At 39.5% G+C, this 22,697-nt stretch overlaps 1 long non-coding RNA gene across 1 annotated transcript in view; it reads right to left on the bottom strand.

Annotated features, from left to right (window-relative positions):
• Positions 1–3,984: 3,984 nt before the first annotated feature.
• Positions 3,985–22,697, bottom strand: part of LOC111750844 (uncharacterized) — a 98,837-nt gene continuing 80,124 nt past the window's right edge. Inside the window, exon 5 of the long non-coding RNA XR_010321971.1 lies at positions 3,985–6,974. This is a non-coding gene — a long non-coding RNA (uncharacterized LOC111750844). The remainder of the gene's footprint in view (positions 6,975–22,697) is intronic.

The following is a 22,697-nucleotide window of genomic DNA, read 5'->3' on the forward strand; positions in this document are numbered from 1 at the left end:
TTCTGTAACACCGACTCTCTAGACATTTTATCTGTGAAATGTTAGGCACTCACCAGTGAAGAGGGTCCCTGGATGGCGCAAATGGTTAAGTGCCCAACTACTAGCCAAGAAGTTGATGGTTCGAACCCACCCAGAGGCACCTCAGAAAACAGGTCTGGCGATCTGCTTCCGGAAGGTCACAGCCTTGAAAACCCTGTGGAGCAGTTCTACTCTGCACACACAAGGTCACCATGAGTCAGAATCAACTTGAGGGCTGATGAGGAAGGCGCTATGGATATTTGAACTGCAGGATGTTCTCTCAGACTCTGGCTATGTGACCCATAAGAAGCTACCCACTTGGCTACCAGTAGGATGGGTGAGCACTCCACTAATCACTTAGTGGAGAATCAGGAAGACTCCCATGAGGACATGGAAATCAGCCTAAGAGAGGTTGTTAGAGAGGTAAATGCCTGGTGTAATTTCAGTTGGTTAGAGATGATCTTTAATGATGCACAAATCATACGTCTACAATTTCCGCCAACTGGAATCCCTTATTACCCTTTTGAGCCAACTGTTCCCCAGGTTTTGTTCCTTATAAAGGAAGCATTACCTTGAGATTATACCTTTTTAACCGTACATCCTCAGAAACCTATATTGATACTAATAAAGGGACTCATTTCTGCCCCAAGAGCCGCTCTGTGGAAAAAAGTATGTTTGGGTATTGCCTGATGAACTTATAATAAATATATACAGCCATAAAACAGAGCAAGAGTCCTGATAGCCTGTTATTTGCAGTAATTGTAGATTGTGAGTGGCCATTTTAAAGAGTGGCTTACAAGTTAGTTGTACTTTCTGGTAGTAATTACCTCCCACAAACATGACTCACTTCGCAGTTTAAATGCAAGAGTTGGGTGTCCCAAAATCAACAGTCTTAAAATAAACCTCTGAATCATGAACTGAATGCATAAATGTTTAAATATTTCTCCCTGATCTCAAGGACAGCTTTAGATTTAAGATTTCATGCATTGAAATACCTTAGACAAAAAACGAAAACAAAAACAAAGATTGTGGCTGTCTCTATGTACTGTAGTGAGGTTTCTTCATTCAGGGGCCACTCTGGAGCACAGAAACACCACCAACCAGAGTGTTAAGTGTATGTTTTCTTCAAGCCGGGAGGGGATGTTTCTATTTGTTCTAATGCAGCCCTTTCGTGTTTTAAAATTGTGCTCACAGAGAAGACTTTTATGGTAATGTAGCAGCATTAATGCTTTCAGGTGGGACTGCCCAAGAGGCTCATGGGGTAATAGAACATACAACTGAAGAAATGTGGGCTGTGTCCACTAGGAAGGCATAAGAAAGAACAACACACCCCAGAAGGAGATATTTACATTTTGGAATGTTCACTCAAAGACAGTTTCTCAATGAGCTGTAGACTTACAATCAGTGAAACTTTTTTTTTTTTTTTAACATAAAAAAAGCACACTTTGAAAGTATTAGCAGAAATTTAGGTGCTGACATCATCCACCCACTAAGTCCATTTTTTTTGTTTGTTAAGTCCTAGTTTTATTTGTGTACAGTTAAAAAGGGGAAGTATATTAAAGGCTCTGTTCTATTCTCATTGTTGTGTGCCCTTGAGTTGATTCTGACTCACGGTCATCCTATAGGACACAGTAGAGCTGTCCCATAGGGTTTCCTAGGCTGAAATCTTTACGGGAACAGGTTGCCAGATCTCTTTTCCCTCAGAGAGACTGGTGAGTTTGAAGCTGAGTGTTTAACCATTGCACTACTAGGACTCCTTTCTAGTCTCATTATGTCTATGTACCTCAGAGTGTGATATTAATCACCCACATGGATCTGAGAGTCAAGTCCAGGGCCAGAACTCTATCATCTATGTTTAAAAAATGAAATCACATGTCAGTCTACATACTTTTTTTTTTTCCATTCAAGTTTAGCCACATGGCAGGCGATGTTTCACTGAATCCTATAGAATGTTCATTGCCAAAAGAGAACTGCTTCTGCTAAAAATTATTTTCCAGTACTTTTCTGAATCTGATGTCTATTTTGTTCCTAGTCATTTCCTCAGCTGCTGCTGTTGCATTCCCATCTCTTGGAAGATTCCAGAGGAATACAGGGTTCCTCTGTGGCCAAGGGGAAAAACGCCTGCCAAGAACGCTGAACTTTTGGTGAAGGTCACTCAATACTACAAAATGGACTAAGTACAGTAAATAATAATGTTGGTGCAAACAAATGAATAGACTATGGCAATGGCATTTTGTGGAGAAATTTGATATCCTATAATAACAGTAGTACATCTAAACATGGAGGAGCATTGTAAAATATCTCCAAGGGCATGCAGCAATTCTGTGGTTAAACAAAGACCAGCCCAAGGCTCAAAGCGTCCCAGAATAATCTCCATAACAAACTATTGGTATGTTATATGTGTTAGAACCCTCCCCCTCAACTCCCCCTGCCCCCCCCCCTCCCCCAGCATCACAGGCCAGGAACTTTCCACCTGGCTCTTATTAAAAGTCCTTGGAACAGGAGGGAAAAACTAGCCCCTTTTCTTTTGAGGGCAAAATGATCACTATAACTGGCTCTCGGACTCACAGCATGTTAAATGATGGGGCAAATAAATCCCTCCATATATCTCACTGGAGATGCTTACAGTGCCTAGGATGTTAATTCTGGTCCAGGAAGAGTCTTTGAGTTTTGAGGGGACAGGGTAGGGAAGTGAAAGGCTGTGGGAGGGCAAAGTCTGGAGGAGATTCAGCATCACATGCGTGTCCTCAAACCACTTTTTGAACAAGAGTAGCTTACTGCTCTAAAGACAGAGCTCTGAGGCACCTTAATAAGCATCTGGGGAGAACAGACGTTGCCTTGAGGCAGCTCAGAAGTGGCTTGGGAGAGGCCAGAAGAATGCTAATTGATCCTCCAATCCCCAGGCTCCTCTGCCAGAGAATGAGTGAGGTCTCTCTTCCAAAGGCAGTAGCAAATCCTTTTGACTTTAAAAATAGTATCAAATTGTCTGCATTTGCTTTTAACTAAGTTGGTCTTGTTGTTGTTAGTTGCCGTGGAGTTGGCTTCAACTCATGGTGACCTTCTGTATAACAGGACAGAACTGTTGCCCGGTCTTGCAGGGTCTTGTAGTTGCATCAGGAAGTAGCATTTCCTTGTTAAATTGAGGGACTCTCTGCTCCCCACTTTATAATATCCAGTTTTTTGTAAATTTGATCCTAATCATAGCAAGTGAAAGAGAATGTAAGAAACATGCCTTTAGGTATAAATGGAATAATTCCCTTTTTAAAATTTTATTGTTATGTTCCAGAATGGAAAAACTAGATAATATAAAGAGTTTGTTGATTCCAAATTTGCATTCTCTTAGAAGCTCCTCAGATAACTGTCTTGTGGGCTCTGTCTGGGCTTTTGTCTGGGGCTTCTGTTTGATAACCAGGCGTGAAGCACCATGGGGACCACCAGGGGCCGGTCATGTACCACCCAGAAGTGTGGGGAGTGGATTCCCTGTGGAGTAAAACTTGATCAATGGGATGTGAGGGCCAGGGCTTCCTTCCCTGGATCTACTGCCTTGAGATGCTGTTTGTTATGGATTGAATAAAAAAAAAAAATAGGTCCCCCAAAATATGTGTTGTAGATCCTAACCTCAAAGCCTGTGGTTATAATCCCATTTGTGAATGGGCTGTCTTTGTTATATTACTGAGGCAGTATTAGTGTAGAGTATCTTAAGGCAATCTCTTCTGAGATGTAAAAGAGACTGAACAAGCAAGCAGAGGAGAAATGGGGTAAGGTAGATGCAAAGACACACGGAGATCTCCAAGGAACCAGGAAGTAGAAGCCGAAGAGACAAGGACCTTCCTCCAGAGTCGACAGGCAGAGAAAGCCTTCTCCTACAGCCAGCACTCTGAATTTGGACTTTTAGCCTCCAAAACTGTGAGAAAATAAATTTGTTTGTTAAAGCCATCCACTTACGGTATTTCTGTTACAGCAGCACTAGATGACTAAGATACTCTCTCTATAACTTCTCAGAGGAGAGCCTGTAGGATTGAACAGTTACCCAGAGCAACAGCCAGCTAGATGACACCTTCTTCTATTGGCTCTCTCTCCTTCCCTGCTTCATTACCCTTGTCCCTCATGATGTTCCCTAGGGCTGGACTCCCTAATAAGCATAAATCCTTTGTCTTGGCCTCTGCTTTCTGGAGAAGCCAGGCTAAGACACACTTTTCACAGAAAACAAATGGCTCTGTAGTTCACCTGGAAGAATAAACTATCAAAAACAGTGTGTAATTCCTTTATTAAAAGGAGTCTGATAAAGGACTAGCCCAAGCAAATATTAAAACATATTATGGAGTTACAATGATTAAATCAGTATGCTCTTCATGCAAGGAAAACTCAGGATTAGCTGCCTACTATGTGTCAAAACCAAAAAAACCAAACCCGTTGCAGTCGAGTTGATTCTGACTCATAGTGGCCCTATAGGACAGAGTAGAATTGCCCCATAGGGTTTCCAAGGAGCAGCTATGGATTCAAACTCCTGACATTTTGGTTAGCAGCCATAGCTCACAGTAGCTCTTAACCACTGTACCACCAGGGCTCCACTATGTGTCAGACCCTATGCTGTATATTCTACATGAACTATCTCATTTAATCCTTAGGCTAGCCTTGTTTGGTAGGGATCATTTAGGTCATTTCATAAAATTGGAAAAAACAAAACAAAATCCTGAGCCCTAGAAACTTTCCCATATTCACTCAATTAGTATGTTGCAAAATAGGATTTGAACTTTTAAATAATAAAGTTTTACATAATAATATTTATTGAAAAATAAGTATAAAAATTAGATACATAATCCCTGAATGTTAAAATTTTAATGCATAGATAAAAAGATGAGAAGAAAATGTTGCTGTCATTAGCTGCTACGAGCTGACCCTGACTCATGTTGACCCCATGCACAACAGAACTAAACGTTCCCCATCTTGCACCATCCCCACGATCGATTGTGGACTGGGCAATTGCGATCCACAGAGTTTTCACTGGCTGATTTAGTGGAAGCAGATCACCAGGATTTTCTTCCAAAAAAAAATATATCAGACTCTCTTAATAGCTGTTGTTTCCAGACTGGGATTGATAACAATTTTTTTCTGCTTCTTTATAATCTTTTGGCAGGCACAATGGTACAGGTTCACAAATCATTTCATTCTCTTTCTGGACACACGAGAAGACTACATTTCCAGGTGTTCATTTAGGTGTGGTCATGTGACTCCTTCTGGCCATTGCAATATGGGCAATAGTGATGTGTGCCACTTCCAGACCTGGCCCCTGAAATCTCATCAGAGACCCTGTGCTCACCTTCCCCCTTTCATTGGCCAGCTGGCTGCAGAGGATCTAGCAGATGATTTCAAGATCCCAAAGGACTCCAAGGCCCCAGAAGGGAATGGATCCACTAGATGAACAGGCTAGATCTCTAGTTGCTGCTAGAAGGAGAGCAACCTAGGAAAGCTGCCCCAACCATCACCCCATAGGACTGTGACTTGAATGAAAAATAAATATTTTATTGTGTTTATTTCTCAGTTAGCTCCTGAGCTTCAGGGCTGTTTGTGTAACAGTCATTACTAACTACCTCAATGAACAAATGTACTTGCCAACTTTTTTTTTTCCTTGAAAAGCAATCCAAACCATATAAAGCAACATTAGTTTCTTGGCTCAAGAATTCCAATTTTAACCAGTGATTTTTTTTACTCCCTTAAAGTTTTACCAGCTCCACTCAAGGTAATAATCACAATAGCAACAACAATAATTAACTCACTTTTGGCATAGAGCTTGATGAATTTTGGTAACTGTATACAGTCATGTAACCACAATCAAGATCTAGAATATTTTCATCACTCCAAAATGTTTCTTAGTGCCTCTTTGCAAGTTTAGCACCTCCTAGAACCCTGGCCCAGGCAATCACTGATCTGCTAGCACTATAGTTTTGCCTGTTCCAAAGTTTCACATACATGGAAATATACAGTATGTAATCTTTTGTAATGGACTTCTTCCACTTAACATAATGTTCTAGAGATTCTTCCATGTTATTGCATGTGTAATGTCAGGGCCCTTTTAATCACATGCATTTCCCAGGTGTGACTGTGAGGATAAATTCGCTCCAATGAGATGTAGAGGAGAAATGATACATTTGATTCCCACATCATCTTAATAGCAGATTGCTTGTCCTGAATTTCTCCTTCCTGCTAGCTGGGAAATTTGACTATGTCTGAAGCAGTCTTAGAATCTATATGCTCAGGGACACACTTGCCTCTGGAATGCTACAGGGGAAATAAGCACATTTCTACCTTACTTAAGCCATTGTAGCTTTAGATCTCTTTATTAACAGCAGCTAAGTAATTAGCCTAACAAATGCACTCCCCATGAAGCAGGAGCTATATTTTATTCATCTTTGTAATCCTACCACTGCTTGGCTCAGTGGTTTATATTGAACAAACTTTCAGTAGCTGTTTATTGGAATGAATATTGACTAAATAAATGAATGGATTTCATTTATGCATAATGTTAACCCTGGCAGAAATATTTTAAATCTTAAAATGTCATGTAACTTTTATCTTTTAAATATCAAGAGAAAACATGTTATGCCAGCTTTGTCCTTGACACATTATAAATGCCTAAAATTAAAGTTGGTAATGTAAAAAGAGCAGAAAAGGGAATGACTCTTAAAGATGGCAACTATATAATGCTTTCTTCTGAGACAAGAAGCACATCCAGAATGCTCCTTAGAAGCGAGGATGGCAAGACTTCATCTCACGTGCTTGTCCCTGGAGAAAGAATTCATGCTGGGTAAAGCAGAGGGTCAGCAAAAGAGAGGAGGACCCTCCACGAGATGGACTGACACAGTGGCCGCAGCAATGGGCTCAAGCATAGAAACGATTGTGCGGATGGTGCAGGACCGGGCAGTCTTTTGTTCCGTTGTACATAGGATTGATGGCACCTAACAACAAAAACATATAATGCTTTATTTTTTTTCAGTCTGTATTATATAATAGTAAAGTAATGCAAACAAGGATGAATTATGAGATAACCATCTAAACATAATTTGACATCCAAATTTATAAGTTTTTCTTTCCAAGTAGTTATCAACTTCCAAATCAACTAAAACATAGCTATAACAATTAACTGGAAATGTGCGTTCATAAAAAAGTAAATAGGGGACTTCCGGCTAACTTCTGTCATTCCTAGAACACAAAGTGTCAAACAAAGAGAGAGAACTCAGCCAAACACCTAATGGAATAACAAACTGACAGAGGACAGAGAGTCAGGAGAGATACATGCGGAGGTCCCCTATCAGCTAGCACAGCACAGATTAGCCATCATGGACTCCTGCTGGAGATTGGTGTACAGGGGGTGGGGGAAGGCAGCTTCACAGAGCTCCGAGCAGGAGACAGAGCACTTGGTAGCCAGCGATACATGCTTTCCCACCCCCCCATTCTCTCCTGGCTTCTCTATCTCCTCCTTCCTGGCTGGCTGCTGAAAGGGAAGTGCAGCACCCCTGCCACTTGGATTCACCCTGCCCACATCAGAGATTGACGGACAGGGAGTATGGGAAAGCAGCTTCACAAAGTTCCCAGCAGTAGACAGAGCACCAGGTAACCAGCGATACACACTTCCCTAGCCCTCACCCTTCTTTCCCTCCCCGCCCCCAACCTTCAGCCTCCTCTGCTTCCCACTGGCCGCAGGACTCTTGACCAGAAGGCAACTGCTTCGGCCCCAGGCCACTTGGATTCACCCCACCCACACTGGCCGGCTCCCTGAGTTGCCATTTCTTTTGTTTTCTTCTGTGCTTCTCACCACCTCCGCCTCCTTTCTCTTGAACGTCTGGTTCTGTGTGCCATCTTTGCTTCTTCTTGAAAGCCCGTGAAGACACACTCGACTAGGGAACCACTCTTCTGGCCCGTGATACCACACTGCTAGGATCCCTGGGGCTTTTTATTATTATTTTGCTTTGTTTTGTTTTGCTTTGGTCTGTTTTGTTTTGATTGTTTTCTTTTTTCTTTCACAGTTTGGGAGACCCTTCTAGCCAGGTTGCACTACATAGCTTAGGAGCCACTTCCTCAGTCTATGCAGCCCCTGAGGGCATTTCTTTTTTCTTTATTTCTTTTTTTTCCACTAATTTTTCCTTTCTGTCTTTCATTATTTTTCAGTTGTCGTCTCTCTATACTTGAATACCTGGTACTGTGTGATACCTATAACCCCTCTAGCCAGGCTATACCATGCAGCCTGGGAGCCACTTCCTCAGTCTTTGAGGCCACACTGATGGGACCCCTGGGGGATCTTCTTTTCTAAGTTTTCACTTGTTCCCCCCACCCCTTTTTCTTTTCTCCATTTATTGGTTTCTAATCTCTCCACTCCACTGGCAAGTTGCCTTAGCACTCTTTTTTTTCCCCCTTGGTTTGTTTTTGGCTTCTGTTTCTCTCTCCTATCGCTTCTCTTTCCCATACCCATATTAGCTTCATACATCACAATCTCCTCCCTTTTTCCTGCCTACCTGCACCATGTGCTGAAAATCACACCCCTGAGCAGCATAGGCATGGCCTATCAGAACCTACCCAGCACTGATTCCTTGCCCGCCCTGTAGGTCCCAGTACGTGCCACAAACGAACCATCCCAGCCCCTCCCCTTCAGCTAGACATGCCCTGCTGCACCATAGTTGAGTGACTGGCCCTACCCATTGGACAAGGAGGTGAAAAGTATCATGGCTACAGATGAGCAAACAACAAAGAACACACAGTCAGCCTGCTCAGACATAACCAAATAAAACAAAAAAGTAGGATGAAACAAAAAAATCTACAATAAATAAATGAAGAAAATAACTAATGGACGTCCTTGAACACAGCGACAATATCAAAACATATTTTAAAAAGACAGTATGGTTCTAGTAGGCATCCAAAATAAAATACCATATGACTTTCCAGTAGAAGGAAAGGCACTAGAACTACCTGACAGGGAATTCACATCTCTAATATTCAAAGCTATCCAAGATTTGAAGCAAAAAGCAGAAAAAAAATGAGGAAAAAATAGACAAAGTCATGGAATATACAGAGAAAAACCTGAAAGAATTCAGGGAGATAATACAAGATCAAAATGCCAAAATAAATTCACAACTAGAAATCATACAAAAACAACAATTAGAAATCCAAAAGATAAACAACAAGATTTCAGAAATGGACAGTGTTATAGAAGGGCTGAGGAGCAGGTTTGAAATGATGGAAGACAGAATCAGCAAAATTGAAGACAAATACTTGGATACAACTCTGAGGAAAAATCAGAAAAAAGAACAAAGAAAAATGAAGAAACCCTGACAATTAGGTGGGATACAATCAAAAGCAAAAATTTACGAGTGATCGGAGTTCAAGAACAGGGGAGAAAACGGAAAACACAGACAGGGTCACGGAAGAATTGCTGACAGGAAACTTCCCGAATATCATGAATAATGAAAAGCTGACCATCCAAGAAGCTCAATGAACTCATACAGGATAGATCCCAAAAGAAAATCACTAAGGCATATCATAATCACACTCACTAAAACCAAAGACAAAAAATTCTGAGAGCAGTTTGAGAAAAACAAAAAGTCACATACAGAGGAGAAACAATAAGACAGCTCTGATTATTCAGCAGAAACCATGCAGGCAAGAAGGCAATAGGATGACATATATAAAACCTTGAAAGAAAAAAAAAATTGCCAACTAAGAATAATATATCCTGCAAAACTTTTGTTCAAATATGGTGGTGAAATTAGGACATTTCCAGATAAATGGAAATTAAGGGAATATGTAAAACCAAACCAAACTTACAGGAATTATTAAAGGGAGTCCTTTGGTCTAAGAACAAACAACATGAGACCACAGCCTGAATCAAGGGTGTAGGACTGCACCAGCCAGATACCAACCTAGGAAATGAACTCTCAAGGACTATCCAAAACCAAAAGAATTGCAACAGGGAACCAGAGAGGCTAATGTGTAAATGACAACAACCTCAGAACAATAAAAGAGGGATTAAACAGTGTAGGTATTGAACTTTCTAATGGAGAGGAAGGCAAGGCAATACCCAGTAATGATAGACTGGTTTAAACCTAGGAAGATAAGGGTAAATTTCAAGGTAAACACAAAGAAAGTTAACAAAACTACTCATCAAAATAAAGAAGAAAAATGTAGTCTCAATAAAAACAAAATCAACAGAAACAAAAGAAATGAAAAAGAAATCCACAAACAAAAGAAACTGAGCACAGGAGAGTAAGAGAAACGAAGAAAATGTTAGTGCCACAAAAGAAAAAAAAAAAAAAACTAGAAAATGATAGCAATACACCTATCAATATTACACTGAATGTAAATGGCCTAAATGCACCCATAAAGAGACAAGAGAGTGACAGAATGGTTGTAAAAAACAGGATCCATCAATATGCTGTCTACAAGAGATACATCTTAGAAGCAAGGGTGTAAATTTATTAAAAATCAAAGGATAGAAAAAAATATATCAAGCAGTTACCAAAAAAGAGCAGGAGTGGCAATACTAATCTCAGATAAAATAGACTTTAAAACAAAATCCACCATAAAAGACAAAGAATATAATGATGAACGGGATGATCCATCAAGACGACTTAACCATAGTAAACATCTATGCACCCAATGACAGAGCTCCAAAATACATAAAACAAACTCTAATAGCACTGAAAAGAGAAATTGACAGTTCTACAATAATGTAGGAGACTTCAACACACCACTCTCGGTAAAGGACAGAACATCTAGAAAGAAACTGAACAAAGATACAGAAGAGCTAAAGAGCACAATCAGCTAACCTGACCTCATAGCCATATATAGAACACTCCACCCAAAAGCTGCAAAGTACACATTCTTTTCCAATGCACATGGTCTATTCTCCAGAATAGACCACGTCTTAGGCCACAGAACTCACAACAAAATCCAAAACACTGAAATAATATGAAGTATCTTCTCTGACCAAAATGCCATCAAAGTAGAAATTAATAACAGGAAGAGTGGGGAAAAAATTAATTACATGGGAACTGAACAACACCCTGCTTAAAAACCACTGGGTAATAGAAGAAATCAGAGATGGAATCAAAAAATTCCTAGAATCAAATGAGAATGAAAACACCTCATATCAAAACCTTTGGAACACAGCAAAGGCAGTGCTCAGAGGTCAATTTATAGCAATAGACGTACACATCAAAAAAGAAGAAAGAGACAAAATCAAAACGTTAGCTATGCAACTTGAAAAAAATAGAATGAGAACAGCCAAAGAAGCTCACGGCCACCAGAAAAAAGGAAATAATAAAGATCAGTGTAGAAATAAATGAAACAGAGAATAGAAAAACAATAGAAAAAATAAAGAAAACCAGAAGTTGGTTCTTTGAAAGGATCAATAAAATCAACAAACCACTAGCCAAAATGACAAAAGAAAACAGGAGAGGATGCAAATAACCCAAATAAGAAATGAAATGGGGGACATTACAACAGATGCACCTGAAGTAAAAAGGATCATAACAGAGTATTATGAAAAACTATTCTCCAAGAAATTTGAAACCTAGAGGAAATGGACAGATTTCTAGAAACACACTAGCTACCTGCACTAACACAAAATGATGTTGAATATCTGAACAGACCCATAACAAGAGAAGAGATTGAATAGGTAATTAAAAAAAACTCCCAGCAACAACAAACCCTGGCCCAGATGGCTTCACTGGAGAATTCTACCAAACATTCAGAGAAGAGCTTACACTAGTACTACTCAAACTATTTCAGAACATACAAAAGAAAGCAATACTTCCGAATTCATTCTATGAAGCCAGCATAACTCTGATACCAAAACCAGGCAAAGACACCACAAAAAAATTGCAGACCAATATTTCCCATGAATATAGATGCAAAATTTCTAACCAAAATTCTAGCCAATAGAATCCAGCATCGTATCAAAAAAAAAAAAAAAAATACACCACAACCAAGTAGGAGTCATACCAAGTATGCAAAGATGGTTCAACATTAGAAAATCAATCAACGTAAGCTACCATATAAATAAAAGGAAAGAAAAGAATCACGTGATCATCTCAGTCAACACAGAAAAGGCATTTGACAAGGTCCAACACCCATTCCTGATAAAAACTCTTGATAAAATAGATATAGAAGGGAAATTTCTCAACCTAAAAAAGGACATCTATGAAAAACCAACAGCCAACATCATTCTTAACTGAGAAAGGCTGAAAGCATTTTATCACCACTCCTATTTAACATTGTGCTGGAAGTTCTAGCTACAGCAATAATGCAAGAAACAGAAATAAAGGGCGTCCAAATTGGTAATGAAGAAGTTAAACTGTCCCCATTTGCAGATGATATATATAGAAAACCCAAAAGACTCCATGAGAAAACTACTGGAACTAATAGAAAGATTCAGCAGAACAGCAGGATACAAGATAAACATACAAAAATTAGTTGGATTCCTATACACCAATAAAGAAAACGATTAAAAGGAAATCAGGAAAACAATACCATTTATGAAAGCCCCTAAAAAAATAAAATACTTGGGAATAAATCTAACCAGGGATGGAAAAGACCCATAGAGAGAAAACTACACAACGCTACTGCAAGAAGCCAAAAGAGATCTACATAAATGGAAAAACATACCATGCTCATGGATAGGGAGACTCAACATTGTGAAAATGACAATTCTACCCAAAGCAATTTACAAATACAATGCAATACCGAACCAAATACCAACGACATTCTTTAAGGAGATGGAAAAATTTATCATTAACTTTACATGGAAAGGGAAGAATCCCCGGATAAGTAAAGCACTACTAAAGAAGAAGAATAAAGTAGGAGGACACGCACTACCTGACCTCAGAACTTACCATACAGCTATGGTAGTCAAACAGCCTGGTACTGGTACAGCGACAGATCCATTGACCAATGGAACAGAATTGAGAACCCAGATGTAAATCCATCCACCTATGGTCACCTGATCTTTGACAAGGGCCCAAAGTCCATCAAATGGGGAAAAGATAGTGTTTTTAATAAATGGTTCTGGCAAAACTGGATGTCCATCTGCAAAAAAATGAAACAGAATGCATACCTTACACTATATACAAAAACTAACTAAAAATGGATTAAAGACCTAAATATAAAGCCCAAAACTATGAAGTTCCCAGAAGAAAAAATAGGATGAATGCTAGAGGCCCTAAAACACGGCATTAACAGGATACAAACCATAAGTAACAACACACAAGGCCCAGCTGATAAGCTAGATAACCGAGATCTTCTAAAAATTAAATACTTACGCTCACCAAAAGAGTAAAAAGAGAACCTACAGACTGGGGAAAAAAACTGGCTATTACAAAGTAGATAAAGGTCTAAAATCTACAAGAAAATCCAACACCTCTACAACTAAAAGACAAATAATCCAATTAAAAAATGGGCAAAGGAAATGAACAGGCACTTCGACAAAGAAGACATTCAAGAGGCCCAGAGACACATGAGGAAATGCTTGCAATCACTAGCTATTAGAGAAATGCAAAACAAAACCACAATGAGGTACCATCTTACCCCAGCATTACTGACACAAATCCAAAAAACAGGAAATAACATATTTTGGAGAGGCTGCAGGGAGACTGAAACTCTTATGCTCTGCTGGTGGGAATGCAAAATGATACAACCATTTTAGAAAACAATATGGTGCTTCCTTAGAAAGCTCGAAATAGAAATACATATGATCCTGCAATCCCACTCCTAGGAATATATCCTAGAGAGATAAGAGTTGTCACACTAATACACATATGCATACCCATGTTTACTGCAGCATTGTTCATAATAGCAAAAACATGGATACAACCTAGATGCCTATCAACAGATGAATGGATAAACAAACTGTGGTGCATACACACAATGGAGTATTACGCAACAATATAGAACAATGAATCTGTGAAGCATCTCATAACATGGATGAATCTGGAGGGCATTATGCTGAGTGAAATAAGTCAATCACAAGAGAACAAATATTGTATTGAGATCACTGCTATAAAAACTCATGAGAAAGTTTACATACAAAAAGAAACAATTTTTGATGGTTACGAGGGAGGGGAAGGATGGGGATGGAAAAACACTAAATACACAATAGGTAAGTGGTAACTTTGGTGAAGGGTAAGATAGTACACAATACTGGGGAAGCCAGCACAACTCGTAAAAAGCAAGGTCATGGAAGCTCCATAAACACATCCAAACTTCCTGAGGGACTGAATTGCTGGGCTGAGGGTTGTGGGGACCATGGTCTCGGGGTACATCTAGCTCAATTGGCATAACATAGTTTATAAAGAAAATGTTCTGCATTCTACTTTGATGAGTAGTGTCTGGGGTCTTAAAAGCCTGTGAGTGGCCATCTAGGATACTCCACTGGTCACACCCCTTTAGGGGCAAGGAAGAGTGAAAAAAACTAAAGATACAAGGAAAAGATTAGTCCAAAGGACTAATGGACCACATCCACCACAACCTCCACCAGACTGAGTCCAGTACAACTAGATGTTGCCCCCTGGCTACCACCACTGACTGCTCTGACAGGGATCACAATACAGCGTCCCAGACAGAGCTGGAGAAAAGTGTAGAACAAAATTCTAACTGAAAAAGAAGGACCTGACTTGCTGGCCTGGCAGATACTGGAGAAACCCTGAGAGTATGACCCCCGGACACCCTTTCAGCTCAGTAATGAAGTCACTCCTGAAGTTCACCCTTCATCCAAAGATTGAACAGGCCCATAAAACAAGACAAGACTTAAGGGGCACATTAGCCCAGGGACAAGGACTAGAAGGCAGGAGGGGACAGGAAAGCTGGTAATATGGAACCCAAGGTTGAGAAGTGAGATTGTTGACATGTCATGGGGTTGTTAACCAGTGTCCTAAAACAATATGTGTACTAATTGTTTAACGAGAAACTAGTTTGTTCCGTAAACCTTCATCTAAAGTAGAAATAAAAATAAAAAAAAGTAAACAACATGAATTGAAGTATACAGCTTGATCCCCACTGAGACAAAATCTGATTCCTTGCTGAAAAAATCTGCTCAAAACAATTCCAAAATCTATCCTGCATTCCTTGTAAAAATAACTGAGTGAAAAAACGTAATGGCCTTTTAAACATTCTTTAACTAATTGTCTAGTCTCTGCAATTAACTTAAGGTTCTAGGTCAAGTTTTTCACAGCAGAAAAAGGACCAGAATTTTATGCTGTTTCACAGGTGTAATTTTAAAAAAAGGTTTTGTTGCTGCTCATGGCCAAACTACTTCTTCTTTGCTATTATTTCTTTTACCTCGAAGCTTTAAAAAGTAGAAATTTGTATGTCAAATTAGTTTAAACGGTTAATCCCTAATCCATCCATGATTGTATTGTTTTATAATCAATAATACAAACTGAAAAACATAAAGTATTATTGTATAGTTGCCATCTTTAAGAATCTTTCCATTTTCTGCAAAACCAAAGAAATATAATGTAGAGCCTAGATGACAATATACCAATGTTGAGTTTTAGGGCTTAAGCTATTGTGGAGTGTCACTGTCTAGTTTACACCACAGGAGCTAAGCAATTGCAAAGTCCCTCCACTAGGAAATCCTATGAACAGTTTCTACCAGGTCCCACTCCACTCTGCCCTAAGGGTGCAGTGATTTTTTTTTTTAAGGTCAAACTAATCATTGGCAACTATAATTGTGTATTTTCAGCTGTAATTTACTTATTTTCTAACTCTAAAACATAATTTTTATTTTAGCAAATCAATCTCCTTTCCTAATGAGTGTTTTTTTAAATATAATGATGGATTAGCATCCTTTTAGTTTAATAAACTATAAATGGTATGCTCACATTGCTCTTGCATTGATATCTCGAACTATTTGCCATTCTTTTATTTGGGATAATGAAAAACCACTTAAGGCCATTTACAAACCTGGCATGTAAATGTAAAGTAGCTATCCATCACTAAAATATTATATTAAGTTATTAAAATGCCATTTCATTGTACTTAAAATAGTTACTCTAATGTGAATTTTAAGTAGAGAGTGAGTTATAGCCTTCAAATAATTTCTATTTAAAAGCTTTAACATACTGTTATTTGCAGAAGAGTTTCAACAAATTATTATTATTTTCCCTATTATAAAAACTTGAATGGCTGTTTGACATTTAGAACTCAAGATGGAAAGTTCTTTTTATCCCCTCTGCCTACCTTTGGGACTGCATTTTTCTTAAAATAATTTCCTTATATTTTCCTGTGAGGGACTCAGCCAGTTTTCCTGACTTTGGATCACAGGGACTTGGAAAACTGTTGTGTAATGTAGTAAATCACAGGATTTGCCTGAGGATCTTCCTGTTTGTGCCTTTGATTCTCCTTGCCCCTTGGAAGGCGAGGAGGAAGAGGGGCCATGGTTGGAAGGGAGAGGAATAATGAAGACATGCCGGGAAAGGAGATACAAGGTCACAGTGGGAACATCCATCTTCTGTGACTTTCAAGGCAGGGCTTCTCGAGAGCTGGCTGAGGGACAAATCATCCCAAGGGGACAGGAGGGGGGTTGCACACCACCTGGAACTGACAAAAGGGATTAAGCACGATGATGGGTTGCTGTTGGCTCTCCGAATGTCATCTATATATTTTTGTAGAACCAGATGCTTTCTTGGATTGACCAGATTAATTCCAGGCCCAAGGAGCAAAAGGATCATAGAGTAGAGTCATAGGGTGAGAGCTGAAAGGAGCTGTGGATGATGCTGTCCTAAGATGCAGAAGCCCAGACATTCCACGTGACTTGCCTGGATCTCACAGAGAGGAAGTGGCTGAGCTGGGGATCCAAGTCTCATGACCCCCAGACCACGTCCTTTCGTGCTACACAACGTACATAATGTGGTTCCAATCCTCAAACCCTGTCTCACTTTCAAATTTGTGTCTACAGCAGCGGGGCCAGTGGCAAGGTGAGAATGTCTTCCTTGCTCCCTGGCTCAGGCCTTCTGAGAGTGGTTGCCCCAGAATCTCTTCTCTCATGTCTCCAGAGTCCTATTGTTCTGGATTTTAAGCAGTCGCCTCCCATTCCCCAAATCTCCTACTTCCTTTTCTCTTTACTGTCCCATACCAAGCCAAGCAAGAGGGTGGGGCCGAGAAACCTTGGAGTCCACAAAAAGATGATGCATACAGATTACTGCAACTAAATGGTTTCAGAATTATTGACTAGGCATGCTAACTGATATAAATTCATCTAGAGACAGTTCATTCTACATTTTCTTCCAGTTAGGAGGGTAAATTCTCAAACCACCACTAGAACAGCACTCTAGGATTCCATTTTTTACAACTCCCAGTGGAGCAGTCTTGTCCAGTTGAGACCTGCACTGGGCTTACTACCAAGAGGTCTGCCCATATTTATTGGTTATCAGTTGGCAAATTATATGAAATAAATGTCCTTTCTCACTAATAAACTTAAATCGTATCAAAAAAAAAAAAAAAGTTGCCATCAAGTCGATTCCGACTCATAGCAACCCTATAGGACAGAGTAGAACTGCCCCATAGTGTTTCCAAGGAGTGCCTGGGGGATTCGAACTGCCAACCTTTTGGTTAGCAGCCGTAGCTCTTAACCATTACGCCAACAGGATTTCCAAATGGTAAATGGTCATATTAAAAATAAGATTGCCTAATACCAATCTTTCAACGACCATTCTATCTGAGTCATCTATAGTACCCCCAGGTATGGAATTTGTAGAAATAGTTGATACTTGTTGAGTACTTCCTTTGTAAAGACATTATTTAAAATATTTTTCCATGTAAAACTCATCTACACCTTGCAAAAACTCTGTGGGGGTAGGTTCTAATATTCTTCCATTTTACAGAGGAGGAAACTGAGTCTTAGGGTGCTTAAATATATTATTTTGTCCACATTCACATGCCTAGTCACTGACAGAGCCAGGATCTGAACAGAAGCAGCCTGGCAATATGGCTGTGTTCCTAATAACCCCATTATACAACGTCTCTAAAGGTCAGCTGGTCTGCAATAATTCTGTGTGTAGCAAATATGGTATGATGAAAAGAGCACAAATTTTAAAGTTGACACAAACCTGAGTTTAGTCCCAGTTTCTTCTCTATAAACTAGTTAGCTTTGAGCAAATTCTAAATGACTTGGTTTTCTCACCTATGAGAACAAAAAATGACTACCTCATTGAGGTTTTTGAGGAATTCAATAGGAAATGTACGAAAAGGGCCTAGGTGAGCATGACTTATACTAGATGCTCAGTCTAGCTTAGTGCCTTCTTTCCCTCTGTTCTGACTGGATTATTTAATTTGGCTGGATCTGGTCAGTCCACTCTCATTAATGTAAACCTAAAAGACCGGAAGAGTTAGTTAGAATACACCTTGGAAATGATATACTTCCCTTAAGCCTGATTCTTTGGCTTCCAGACTATTAGCTGTTTTATTGATGTCTGAAAACATGAAGACAGTCCTGAGGAACTGGATTTTCAATGAGAAAGGGATGAGGTAGGATAAAGGAACAGATTGATCAGTGTTTAAAATGTTGTTGTATGTTTTTCTTTCATGAGTAAGTCTCAAAATCCTATAATGTTTGTCCTGGATGGTTTCCCTCCAATGATATATTCTCAGGGCTACAAGAATAACATATTCCTCAACCTCTTTCAATTTTTGTTCTTTTTTCCATTTCTTAAAAATTTTGATGGGTTCTGAATAGCGAGAAAGGCAATGATCCTTTTCTACTTGAGCAAATTTATGTTATTATTTCTAGTTCAAAAGTCATCTACTGCAATGGACGTGTCCAAAAGTATGTCCAAGTTTGTCAAAAAAGAATACTTTCCAGTTCCAAAATTAGAGGTGAAACCTATTGTGCCCAGCTCTGCTGAGTCTTCCACAGTCCTCTCAGCTGAGGAAGGAGCTGGTTCTGTCAGGGTGAGGTCTGAGGACCTGGAAGGGGTTCAGCAGTCACAGCTTTTGGCCACAATATGAGGATATTTCAGGAGACCTTCACGGGACTGAACATTTTGCAACTGACAGGGCAAATGTACTTACTGCCTGTACAATCACAAAGGAAAGTTCTTCCTTTGGGAAAGTGTCATCAATAACATGGATGGCCAATCTGTTTACTTGTTCTGGAGAGGACACCATGTCTGGCTTGTTTTATCACATGCTACATATATCAGTTAGCAATACTTTCAACAAACCACCAACTAAAAATCAGCACAGCGTTAATTTAGACAAACCCTAGCCTTCCCAGCATGTCCTCGAATAGCATACCTGGAAAATGCGGTGTTCCAGTGCTTGCCTCCACACGTGGATATTTAACCTATTCAGGACAAATTATTTTCTATGCACTTCTTGAGTGTCCTCAAGGAGGTCTACTATCTCTAGTGTTTGGTGATACATTATCTGCCTTACATACTACTGTGCTTTAGAATGGTTGAGTGAGTCATATCCATGGATATGAAAAAAAAAAAAAAAAGACATGGAAGGAGAGACAAGAGTGCCTTGATGGGCTGTGTAGCAGAATAGAAAGAGTATGACATTCAGAGCTAGACAATCCTGGTTCTACCTCTGTCACTCGTTAGCTGCAGTACCTCATACAAGTGCTTCGACATCTCTGTGCCTCAGTTTCCTCACGTATAAAATGGGAATAATACTTGATGTTTTTAGGTCCGTCAAGTTGATTTTGACTCCTAATGACCCCATGTGACAGAGTACAAATTCCCCATAGGGTTTTCTTAGCTGTAATCTTTATGGGAGCAGATTGCAAGGTCTTTCTCCTACGGAGTCACTGGGTAGATGTGAACTACCAACCTTTTGGTTGGTAGCCAAGAGCTTAACCATTGTGATACCACGGCTCCTGGGGATAATACTAGTTTGTGGTGCAGTTGATTACTTTTGTGTGTGGCCTTTCTAGCCATAGGCTTGTAGCTCCCTCCCAGGTGACCGTGTGATAGGATAATTGCGGCTTACCAAAGGGATTGGTCAGCTTTGCCTTAAAAGAGAGCCAATTCCAGAGCAGGGAGGAAGAGTCCCCCACCAAGGAAGGAGAGACCCAGCAGGAGAGAACGGCAGCAGGAGACGGCACGGTGGGCTTCCTGGCCTATGGAAGGAGAAAGCTGAGTGCCTTTGGGCAGAGACTGAGGGCCAGAGAGAGGCGTGCCTGCAAGCTTGGCTGGGAAAAAGCTGTCCTGATGAAAGAACTGTATCATTGAGTGTTCTGAGCCTAAATTGTAACCTGTTACTTCCCTAATAAACCCCTTAATTGTGAGTATGCTCTGTGAATTCTGTGTGGCTACTGCAATGAATTACTGAACCCAGCAGAGAAGTAGAAAGTGCTGTGGGAGGGATGACTGGTGTCAGAGTTGGTAAAGATGGCAAAGAGAGTAGGCATATCTGAGCTCTGCCTCAGAGGAATAGCCTTGGGCTGTTGATCTTGGTTCTCCTTCCCCGCTGTGGGGTTGGAGGAAGTTAGACACTGCCCCCAAGCCATTCTTACAGTCTTATAAAATGGGCTCATAAATAGTAATAAAATAACTAATATTTATGGAGCACTTACTGTTATTTGTTATAAGCATTTCATGTGGGTTATCTCTTTTAATATTCACAGCAACACTAAGAGATGGGTTCTATGGTGACTGAGCTTTACCACAAGGAACCTGAGGCACCATAATAGCCATAATGGGAGCTGTTATTATTAATAATGATGAGGTCATTAATACTGCAGTTTAAAAGTTAAGTGCAATGAAAGGAAATAAAACTAACAGGCATTGTTCCACTCTTTTTAAAAAATTATAAAGCAAGATTTATATAGGAAAAAGATTAGTAGTGCTCAGATAAATCATTCTTTAGATTTATACTTGATTCCTTCTCCCTATGCCTCTTACTCCATAAAGGCAGGTAGTCACAAAAACCATTTACAATAAGTGAGCCTTATAGTCTAAACAAAGGTATGTTTAGATCTTAGTTCTGTAAATATAGAGAAAGTGAAATTATTTGCAAGTTCGAGAGAGAACAGGGAACATAGATTGGGGAAAGCATAAAATAATTCAAGAATACATCGCAAAATCAAAGGATATGAGTTTCCAGATTGAAAGGGCCTAGCACAATGAAATAGGAGCCCTGGTGGTGCAATGGTTCAGAATTCAGCTGCTAATTGGAAGGTTGGTCGTTTGAACCCACCCAGGTACTCCCCAGGAGAAAGAACTGGTGATCTGCTCCTATAAAGATTACAGCCTAGAAGACCCTATGAGGCTGTTCTACGCTGTCACATGGTATGGCCATGAGTTGAAATCAACTCGACAGCACCTAATGATAACAGCACAATGAACAAAAAAAAATCCTCACCAAGGCACATCACCAGAGACGAAGAGACGATCCTAAAGGCTACAAACAAAAAGCAAATAAAAACTACTTACATAGACTCAGGTGTCAGAATAACATCAACACAGGAAACCTGAAGATGATGGTAAAATGTCTTTGAACTTCTGAGGCAAAATTATTTCCAAACTAAAATATACCCAGAAAAATTATCAATTACCTCTGACATCTTCTGATGTTCAAAGACTCAAAAATCATACCTTCTATGCGTGCTCTTAGGAAACTACTGGAGAACGTGCTTCACAAAAAAAAAAAAGTAAATGAGAAAAAAAGGAAGACTTGCCAAACAGAAAACAGAGGATGTAGGAGACTAAAGGAACTCCCAGAAGTTAGTGAAAGAATGTTCCAGAATGACAGCTGTGCAGCAGCCCTGGATAGTAAGCCTGTAGTTGAGCAGGAGGATCTAGAGCCATGGGAGGAAAATCTCCGGGCAGGAAGGGGGGGAATGGAACTGATCGATCTACTTTGTTTAGCTTTTGGAAGTTATTTCTAGTTTGACAGACATGTTAAAGCACTAGAAAAAATACACACAGTGATAGCTACACAGAAACTAAGCAAATAAAAATATAAACAAGGTAATTATTAATTCTAGGAAGAATAAAAAGTTGTACAAAAAAAGGACTCAAAATACACTCCTGAATGGAAAATTAAATAGATTTACATAGATTGTTCATTGATATGAACAATGACTGCTGAGCTAGTAAAAAATTGAAATGTAACTCTATTTGGAAGATAGGAATGGGGAAGTGGGCTTAGACAACTGAGCCTCACCTACCATAATATTAAGCTGACCGTGGCTAAAATTCATAAACTAAAGAACTGCATTATATATAAGCATTACTTAATATGGAGTATTACTTAAAATATGGACAAACAGCTAAAAGAATTGAACTTGGCTGCCTCTGAGTAGTCAGTTCTGGCGGTTGAAGTGGGATAGGGAGCAGGCTACTGTTTTCAACAGTAAGAGTTTTAGGTTTTTTAATTTCAAAATGTGTAAACATATTCACGTATTACTCTTCAAAACAGAAAATAAATAAAACATTTTTAAAAGGCTCATCTTGAGTAGGTAACTTCATCAGAGATGCTGCTGAATTCAAGGATCTGCTTTTAGAACCCATATTAAGTAATTCCAATCTGATGGTTAAAGGTTGCCATTTGCTCTTTAAAAAAGAATGAATTTTTGGAAGTTAACTGTAATGCCCCAGACTGATAGAAAATAAGCAGAAAAAATTAAGGATGAGAGATAGTCAGTAAGAGGAAAAGATGTTAGGAGAGGAAAACGAAAGAAGAGC

This window comes from Loxodonta africana, chromosome 4 (genome assembly GCF_030014295.1).
Source record: "Loxodonta africana isolate mLoxAfr1 chromosome 4, mLoxAfr1.hap2, whole genome shotgun sequence".
Lineage (NCBI taxonomy): Eukaryota > Metazoa > Chordata > Mammalia > Proboscidea > Elephantidae > Loxodonta > Loxodonta africana.